At 35.6% G+C, this 10,526-nt stretch overlaps 1 non-coding gene across 1 annotated transcript; it reads left to right on the top strand.

The window, feature by feature from the left end:
• The first annotated feature begins 1,249 nt into the window (after positions 1-1,249).
• Positions 1,250-1,351, top strand: LOC122124731. The gene has a single exon (XR_006150637.1). It is a non-coding gene; the product is annotated as a U6 spliceosomal RNA (small nuclear RNA).
• Positions 1,352-10,526: the final 9,175 nt, after the last annotated feature.

Below are 10,526 nucleotides of genomic sequence, written 5' to 3'. Positions count from 1 at the left end.
CAGTGTAGAGTGCTTGCCTTGCATGCATGAGGTCCTGAGTTTGATTCCTCAGCACCACATAAGCAGATAAAGATGGAAGAGGTGCTGTGACTCAAGTAGTATCACTAGCCTTGAGCTGAAGCGTTGAGAGACAGTACCCAGGACACAGAGTTCAAGCCCCACAACCAACAAAAACAAAACAAAACACAGTCTCTCACTTTTGTGTGCTCAACATTGTAACACCAGTGCTTCAGTCTAGGGCTAAGATTTTAGGTGTGGACATTTATCAACACTCCTGATTCAGATTCTAATTGATAAAATTTTTAATCAATATTTTGTTCTTATTAATTTTGCTCTTTGTAAATTCACATATACCTATAAAAAACAGTGTGGCCATCCCAATAACATTCTCGAAGTACTTACTAATGATGACTTACAAAAAGTTGTATTATATTACCCCAAGGAAAACAATGCTACAAATAAGGAAAACCAATAAATAAATATTAGTGATTAATAAAATAAAAAACAAAACATTTACCACTGTTTCCAGTATTTGAAATGTACTACATATTCGATTTATTATTTTCTCATATTGCTGTACATTTAAAACTGCCTAAGTCTATGATGCTCAACAAGAATTTTATAGGCTATGAGCCTTTAAAATTACCCACTAAGATTATTTTTTATTGTTCATCTCATCATTTGTATATGGATTATACCATCATTTGTTCCTCACTAACATATAAAATAAGGAAGCCCTTAAATTTTAACAGAAACTGTGAAGTTAATGTCTTAAATCTTCACTCTGCATCTTTACACAAACACTTTGCAACTTCTCATTAGTAAAGATTGTATAAACTCTGAAATGTACATACTTAGTAGTTTATGACTGCTACCATGAATCTTAAATGTTTTAATGAAAAGTTTTACAACCTGCTAAATAGTCTTAATTTTGGCATATATGAGCACATTCCCAAAATTAAACATATTTAAAACATTAAAATTTTAACAAACCTTAACAATATCTATGGTGTTCATTATGACAGGTCCTTGTACAGAATAATTGAATTCCTCCTCCTACACATCCGTTGAACAACAAATGTCTGGAATTATTTTGTTTTTGACATGTCAATCTTGACTTTATTCTTAAATGTGTTCTTATGTAAGAAATACATGGTTCTAAAATTTCACGACAATTCTTTTGAATTTAATTTTTGTGGAATTGTCTAGTTTAAGAAAATCAATTACACTTTATATATAAAATTGTTTTGTGCTCAATTCATTAGCACATACACTAACATTGGAACAATAAAGAGAAGAATAGCCCCTGACTGAGGATGACACTCAACTTCGTGAAGCATTCCAGATTTTTAAAAGAACAGATTTCCTGATGGGATGTGGACAGAAGGTAACCTTAATGCCTTGTTGTTCGGAGTTTAAACTTGTTCGAAGACTTTGGAAAGTAGTATGGAGGTTCCTCAAAAGACTACAGAGAGCGCCCCTAAGACCCAGCAATCCCATTTTGGGCATTCACCCAAATGATCAAAAACAAGACCATACTAAAACTACGAGCAAAACTATGTTCCTTGCAGCATTATTTACCATAGCTAAGATACATAACTAAACCCGATGCCCCACAGTAAACGAATGGATCAAGAAAATGTGTGTGTGTGTGTGTGTGTGTGTGTGTGTGTGTGTGTATGTGTGTACTGGAATTCTATGCCTCAATCAGAAAGAATGACATCACCCAGTTTGTTAGGAAATGGAAAGACTTGGAAAAAATTATATTAAGTAAATTATGCCAGGCCCAAAGAAGTGAAGTTAGCCAGGCCCAAAGAAACATAGATCCCATGTTTTCCTTATTTGCAATAACTAGTATGTGTCTGAGACAAGGAGAAAAGGTCAGATAAGTCGATGTTAGGGGAATGAACTCTAAGATAAATATTCAAATTTTTTTTGTTCTTTGTTTTTTTCCTTTCATGCAATTTTTTCTAACATATTTATAAGACGACTTCTATGTTGCTTTGTATGTCCCTCCCCCAAGGTATAACCCATGCTTTCACTGCATTTGATGTTGGTATAATTTGTGGAGGGGAAGGAAAAAAACCAATTCGTTTAACTAAGGATACAGGTGGAACCATTGCAACAGTGAGATGTACAAGTCATTATGTCAAAAAATGAACTTTAATACTTCGAGGGGAGGAGGACCAGGTGGGGGAAGTGGGAGAGTATGGTAAGGGATGGGAATGGGAAACAAAGAGGAGGCAACAATGCTTGATAAGAAATGTAATCGTTATCTTGCCCATGTAATTGTAAATCCTCTGTCAGTATTCTCAAAATAAAAAAAAAGAAATGCACTCAATAACTAGCCCATGTAATTGTAACCCCTCTGTATGGTATTTTCACAATAAAAAAAAGAAACATAGGTCCTATGGTATCCCTTATTTGCAATAACTAATGTATCTCTGGGATAAGCAAAGAAGGTATGTTAAGGCAAAAAAAAAGGAGGAGGCAACAATGCTTGATAAGAAATGTACACATTACCTTTTCCATGTAATTTTAGCTCCTCTGTATGGTATTTTCACAATTTAAAAAAAGAAAAAGTCAAAACATGTGCATATGACTAGAAAATATGATGTTAAGGTAAATGAACCTCAAGACAGGGACACAAGTGGTTTTTTATTCCTTTCTGTTGTTTCTAATATATTTATAATGTACGATGTGATTTATTTATATGTGTGTCCCCTACACTTAAACCCCTGTTTTCACTGTATCTGATGTTGGTGCACCTCCATCTTGTATATACACTTCTCTAATTTGGGGAGGGAAAGGGAAAAAAAAATTCTTAAATAAGGATACAGTATGACGCATTGCAACAATTTGATGCACAAGACAGTATGTTGAAAAATGAACTTTACAATTTAGGCGGGTGGGGGGAGGGCAGTGTACTTGTGGAGGTGGGAGGGAAGGGATGGTGGGGGAAAAAAAAGGAGGATGTAACAATGCTTGATAGGAAATGTATTCGTTACTTTTTTCATGTAACTGTAACCAGTCTGTACAGTACTTTTACAATAAAAAACATAAAAATGTTCTGGGATGGAAGACAATATTTCCCCTATTTTATCCATATAATATCGTTAACAAAGAAATTAATGCAAAACACTGATATGAAGATATTTTGAATAAATGTGTGTGTGTGTTTGGGTATGTGCATGCCTGAGCATTTTCATTCTCAGAGTTTGAATTCAGTGCATCAAGGTCTTGCTAGGCTATTCCTCTCTAGATTGATGAGCTACTATATAAGCTACATCTCCATTCTTGTCTCTTTGCTAGTTCATTAATTTTTTTAAAAAAGTAATCTCATGAATATTTTTTGTCCTGATTGGCTTCCAACGGTTATCCACGGATCTCAGTTTCTTGAGCAGATACCCGAGTAGACAGGATTACAGGTGTGACCAAGAAGCACAAGGCTTTCAGAATAATTTAAAAAGTAGAAGAAAATTTACTTCATGGAGGCTTGTTTATCATCTTCTGCTTTTAAAGCATTTTGGAGTGATTATATGTGAATTTATTTCATTTTTGGATTCTTAAAAGATAGTAAGTCCTTTTTCTGTTTTTGTTTTTGTTTGGTCATGCGGTTTGAACTCTGGGCTTGGGCGTTGTCCGTGCGCCTTTCAGCTGAAGGCGAGTGCTCTACTCCTTGAGCCACAGTGCCATTTCTGCTTTCTTAGTGGTTTACTGGAGATAAGAGTCTCATAGACTTTCCAGCCTGGGCTGGCTTTGAAGCGCAATCCTCAGATCTCAGCTTCTTCTGTAGCCAGGATTATATGGTGGCTTGAGCCACCAGCTACCATCTATTTTTAGTACTTTTTAAAATGTATACTGAAACTGTGGAACAGAAGAGATTTGTCTCTCTTTAGACCTCACTTACCAACACAGTCTGTGTTGAATACATAATGTGACAGAAAACAATTACCGTGGGCAATAATTGCTAATATTTCTTGGACAACATGAATATTGAATTGAGAGTGTAAGGAAATGGAGAGGATTTTACCTACTTTTTATTGCTAATTTTTGGAAATTTTGATTCATTCACTTCCCCACTATATGTCTTTGGGCCATGCACTTAGTGCCTATAATTACAATATTTCCTAACACTAAAATGGTAATAATATTAGAATTATAGCAAATGTTTTCTTAAGAATTAAGAGAAATAAAACTTGGGGAATACTTAAAATAAACTTCTAGGAATGAGCTTACAATTACATGGGCAAGATAATGAGTATATTTCTTATCAAGCATTGTTGCCTCCTTCTTTGCATCCTGTTCCCATCCCTTCCCATCTCCCCCCACAGCCCCCCATCCCACCAACCCCCACCACCCCCCACCAAAGATGTAAAGTTCGTTTTTCGACATAAGGACTTGTACATCTTATTATTGCAATGAGTCCACCTGCATCCCTATTTAAACGATTTGTTTTTTTCCCCTCCCCTCCAAAAATTATACCAACATCAAATACAGTGAAAGCATGGGTTTTACCATGGGGGACGGACATACAAATCAACAAAGAAATCATCTTATAAGTGTTTGAAACAATTGCAATAAAGACAAAAAACAATTGAATACTTATCTTGGGGTTCATTTCACCTAACATCAACTGATCTGACCTTTTCTGCTTGTCTCAGATATATACTAGTTATGTCAAATAAGGGAAACCATGGGAACTAGGTTTTTTTTGGGCCTGGCTTAATTCACTTAATGTAATTTTTTCCAAGTCTTTCCATTTCCTAACAAATGGGACAATGTCATTCTTTCTGATGGAGGCCTAGAATTCCGTTGTGTATATATATCACATTTTCTTCATTCTTTCATCTAGTGAGGGGCATCTGGGTTTGTTCCATATCTTAGCCATGGTAAATAATGTTGCAATAAACATAGTTGTGCTGGTAATGGACAAGGGTCTCATATCCAAAATTTACCTGGAACTAAAAAAAATTAAATCCCCCAATGACAGATCCTCAAAGAAACAACTGCCCAATAAATAAGTGAGCTAAAGACTTAAAGAGAAACTTGTCTGAAGAGGAAAGGTGGATGGTCAATAGACACATGAAGAAATGCTCAACCTCTCTAGCCATAAAAGAAATGCAAATGAAAACAACATTGAGATACCATATCACCCCAGTTAGAATGGCTATAATCAAGAACTCTAATAACAACAGATGATGGAGGGTATGTGGACAGAAGGGAACCTTAATGCATTATTGTTGGGAGTGTAAACTTGTTCAACAGCTTTGGAAACTAGTATGGAGGTTTCTCCAAAGACTATACATAGAGCTCCTCTACGATCCAACAGTACCACTTTGGGACATTTACCCAAATGATCACAAACTAGCCAGCAGTTTTTTAAAATACTAAATAGAATGCAATAAGGATTACAAAAGCCATTACATGTAATGAGAAACCAGAAGGAATGTTCTCTATTGACCATGCTCTGCTTCAAAGGCAGCCAGATGGATAAATTCTCATGCTGTAAATCAAACGGATTTTATTATGTCTTGGCAGTATAAAAACATCAGGGACAGAATAATGAAAAGGAATGTTGGAGACTCAGGTGAACTCCATATGAAAATGTGCAAAACTGATGAAAACGTAAAAGTCTCTGAGTAGTATATTGTGTTTTACATGATTTAAGTTAAATTGCAAAAATAGGGAATACCTAGAGGAATGAATTCTCTTTTTGATAGCCAATCAAAGGTCCTTAGAAGAATGAACTCAATCCTCATTCTTGTAGAGGCATCATCAGATGAGAGGAGCTCTATTTTTTTTGCTTCTTTCCATTTATACATCAGTTTGAAATCTGAACTACTACATGAAACTGAAAGAAACCTAGAAATACTAGACACACAGGCTTTGGAAAAAGCCATGAAAGAAAAATAAATAAAATATATATAGCCTTGTAAAAGGTCTAACTAAATTTATTTATATAGTCTTAAGTGAAAACAGAAAATGATTTAAACAATATAATATTATTGAAAATTGAAAAATGTTAGGAGATGCTTAATTTTTTCCTTTCTACTATATTGAATTAAGTATTGATTTTATATAGAGAGATTAAAGATGAGATTAACAAGAAACGTTTAAAAATGGACAAAAGTTCTGAATAGAAATGTTTTCCAAAAAGCCCTGAAAAGCGTCAGTGTGTTTACAAAGTAATGTTTAATACCACTTTTATGCTGGGTTAATGCTTTGTGAACAGAAGTCATTAGAGAATTGCAATTGAAAGTTACTATGATACTACTTCATAACTATTATAACTTATCAGAAAAATCAAACGAACCAGGTATGGTGGAAAAGGCTTGTAAATCCAAGCATTTAGCAGTTTGGAGTAAGAGGATTGGAGTCTAAGGCCAGTCTGGGGTTCTGCACATAGTAAAATCCTGCCCTTAAAAAATTCAAAATGTAATAATGTTGGTGAGAGTGTGAGAAAAGGAAATTTTCTACACTCTTGTTCAAAATACAGGTTAGTATTCTCATTGTAGAAAGTACTTTGTAGTTTTCTAAAGAAATGCAAAGTTGAAATATGATCTGACACACCAATCATTTGATTATTTCTCTCTGGGTAACTCGTAAGTATATCTGTAGTTGTTTGTTATTGACATGGTTCACAATAGCCGCCCAGATATAAATAGATGTTGTGTACAACGACAGACTAATAAAGCAACTGTGGTGCATGCACAAATATATTTTTCTGTTTCATCTTTAAAATAGCAAGAGAGGGCTGGGAAGGTGGCTCAGTGGTAGAGCGCTTGCCTTGCATGCTCGAGGCCCTGGGTTCGATTCCTCAGCACCACATAAGCAAAAAAAAAAAAAGCCGGAAGTGGCACTGTGGCTCAAGTGGTGGACCACTAGCCTTGAGCTGTTATCTTATGTCAAAACGTTCATATTTTCGGGATCAAATACCAGCAGTGGTAACATTTTTTTCCAGTCCTTGAACTGTGGGCCTGGGCCCTGAACATGGTTATACTTGTAGCGTTAGTGTGAGCTTGTTTAGTTATTGGATTACTGCCCATGAGGGGAATTACGGGTTCATAAGAGAGATTTATGTTTAGTCTTTTGAGGAAACTCCATACTGCATTCCAGAGGGGTTGAACAAGTTTAATTTCTCACCAACAGTTTAATAGAGTTCCCAATTGGAGCCGGGAGCTGGTGGCTCACGCATGTCTGTAATCCTAACTACTCAGGAGGCTGAGATCTGAGGGTCATGGTTCAAAGCCAGCCCAGGGAGGTTCCCAATTGGCTATACCTATGGCAGCATTTTCTATTAGTTTTCTTCATAATGGCCATTCTAACTGGGAAGAGGTAGAATCTGTCTTGTTTACTTGTAGATTTATAGGCACCTTCTAGCTATCATAAATTAATGAATCCATGAAACGTGTATTTTCTGAGTCTGCATTCCTTTCTCTTAGTAAAATTTTCCCAAGCCTTTAATTTTCCTTAAGACTGGTGAAAAGTCATCCTTTCTTTTGGGTGAATAGAATTCCATTTTGTGTGTGTGTGTGTGTGTGTGTGTGTGTGTGTGTGTATAAGATGACTATAGGCCCATGAGTTCATTTCTAAGCCTACGTTTTCATCTGTAATTTTGTAATTTCATATTAAATTTGGATTTCTTTCTCTACTGCTTTAAAGAATATTGTTGGGATTTTGATGGGTATTGTATTGTCAATTGTTTGGGGGCAGTAGTACAGTGTTCACAATGTTATTTGTGAAAACATTGAAAGACTTTGCATTTCCTTGAATCTCCTTCAATTTCCCTTTTTATATTTTTAAAGTTTTCTCAGTAGAGGTCCTTCACATTTTTGGTTAAATTAATTCTTAATTTTGTTGTTGTTGTTTTGTTTTGTTTAGATGTGATTTGATTTTGAGGCTAATGCATATGAGGTGGTTTTTTGGATTTCAGGCTGGATGTTCCCATTGTTGGTAACACAGAAAAACTACTGGTTCTTGTGGGTTTCATACCTTGCTACATTGCTAAAGGTTAGCAACACCTTTACTAACTTGAGAAAGGAAGGTACAGGGTCTCTAAATACAGGATCGTTTCATCTGTAAAAAGGGATCATTTTACTTCTTTCCTATTTGGATCGTCTTTATGATTTCTCTTGCCTATTGCTCTTGCTAGAATGTCCACTACTATATTGAAGAGTAGGAGAGAGAGTGGACATCCTTGTCTCATTCCAGATTTTATTTTATTATTTTTTTGAGTTTGCAAAATCTGGTTTAATTCAAACTGAGGAGCACATTGTGAAAATACATACGCATAAAAATCTAATAAATGCTAGACAAACAACATATTACTTTACAATAGAATAACCACAAATTTGAAGGCTCAAATTGCGTCTGTCAGCTATAAATACAATTTTATATTTGGCTCAAGTGGCTACTCAATTTCAAATGGTGCCAAGTTCCTCCAAAGCACCTCTTGATCCCCTCAGCCTGGGGAGGAGTTTCACCACTGTCTCAGATGAAATCCCAGTCATCCCTTCAACTTTTGGGGCCAATGGAGTCATTGGTACCCCAAAACAACTGGAGGCAAGGGATTTCCAATAGCCAAAACTTATTGCACAGAGAAGTCCATTCTAAGCCAGATGCATGGCTAAGAAGGTGTGAAATTAGCCCTTTAAACAGTGGTATAGCATTAACATGGTCTATGTTGAGAAATAGCTCCTTAGTGAGAATGTACCAATTACTAGTTATCACACCAACAGAAAAAGGCAACGTGGGAGCTTCACATTTCACATGAAAGACTAGCATTAACTGGGTCTGGCTTCACTCACATGGAGTGATTGTTTTATTTTAGACCCAAGAGAAAATGAGATCATACCATTCATTTCTTCACATAAGATTTGTGTAGCATTAAAATTGTTTTACGCTAATGATGATGCCATGCAGGCAAAAATGTGTAATTCTCCTCTGCCAAAACATAAACACGCCATTTCGACTTCTGTCCAGTTTCCAAAAAAAAAAAAAAAACCAATATGTACATACACCTTTGTTATTGCACATCTTTCACACAAATCTGTCTGTGTATGTATTTTATATTATATATATATATATATATATATATATATACTTAAATACACTACACATAAAAAGACTATTGTACTTTACAGAATGAATACATGTTTAACAAAGATCATTCATTACACCACAGATGTTTGACATGATACAAAACCCTTAAATCATTTAATGTAACATTGTGAATTAAAACACAGGTTTAAAGCATCCACAGACTCCAAGACAAATATTTCTGCTTTAGAGTTCATTGAGAAGCCCAGCTTATCACAAAACTTTAAGCAACAGATGCAGGCAAAATAAATAAGACTTTTCTGGTATCAGCAATTGTTTTATTAGAAAATAGGTGTGGGTCAAGTGGTTTTTAAAGAGCTGTGTAGAAGATTTTTAGTGTAGACTTCATTCCAGATTTTAATGTCTTCATGTCTCCACTGCTAGGTACATGCTTTGTCATACGCATACTTTGTATTATATTGAGGAAAGTTGCATGCATTCCTAGCTTCTCAGAAGTTTCAAAAAAAAAGAAGTTTTAATCATAAAGGGGTATTGGAGCTTATTAAAAGCTATTTCTACATCCATATAAATGATCATGTGGTTCTTGTCCCTGCTTCTGCTGATGGTGTGTGTTACATTTATTGACAAGTATTTTGAATCCAATCGTATCCTATGATGAATTCTGTTCATTATACCTCAAGCAGCACCATTGGTTGTTACTGGAAGTAACAGTTACTGGATGTAAAAACTGATCCCAGGAGAGGAATGGAGCATAGAGGAATGACAAAGTTCAAGTTAATATGTGCTTTCCTTTTTACTGTACAAGAAAACAATCCCAAGGCTTAAAGGAAACTCTGTCCCTGACTTTTTCGAGTGTGTTCTTTACTCACATAAAACTTTTCTGTAAACTTTTAGTTGAGTATTACAAAAAGAAATAATGTGCTATTTGAAGGCCAGCATAGAACAGAAAGAAATAACGTTGCTTTAAAAGTGTTCTACTGCAAAGAAACAAAGATATGCAAGTTTTAAATTGCATTATGCGTGGATATTTCACTCCTGAAATGATCCTCTTGTTGCAGGAGTCAGTTATCAATTCCTTAGTCTGGTCCTGAGTTCTCCATAGCAATAAAGATTCCAAAAAGCAGGATCCCGTGAGTATGATTAGCAAAGGAGCCTCTTCTCTTACAGGAGTACTCTTTTAAGGAGGGTCCCAAAGAAATATCTGTGTTGCTTTTCTTTGCTTGTTTGTTTAGTTTGTGCTGGTTGTGGGGCTTGAACCCAGAGGCTGGACCCTGTACTTGAACGATTGCCTTTCCTGCCCACCTGCCCCCCAAACCAGTACTCTACTGCTTGAGCCAAAACTCCACTTCTGGATTTTGGGTGTTTAATTAGAGATAAGAGTTTGACAGACTCTACTGCCTGGTTTGACTTTGAACTAAGATCGTCAGAAAGCTATGTGATATCAACTGTATAGACTTCTCTTT

Source organism: Dipodomys spectabilis, unplaced genomic scaffold, assembly GCF_019054845.1.
Source record: "Dipodomys spectabilis isolate Male_0828 unplaced genomic scaffold, ASM1905484v1 ptg000242l, whole genome shotgun sequence".
Taxonomy (NCBI): Eukaryota; Metazoa; Chordata; class Mammalia; order Rodentia; family Heteromyidae; genus Dipodomys; species Dipodomys spectabilis.
This window is presented reverse-complemented; position numbering and strand designations above follow the sequence as displayed.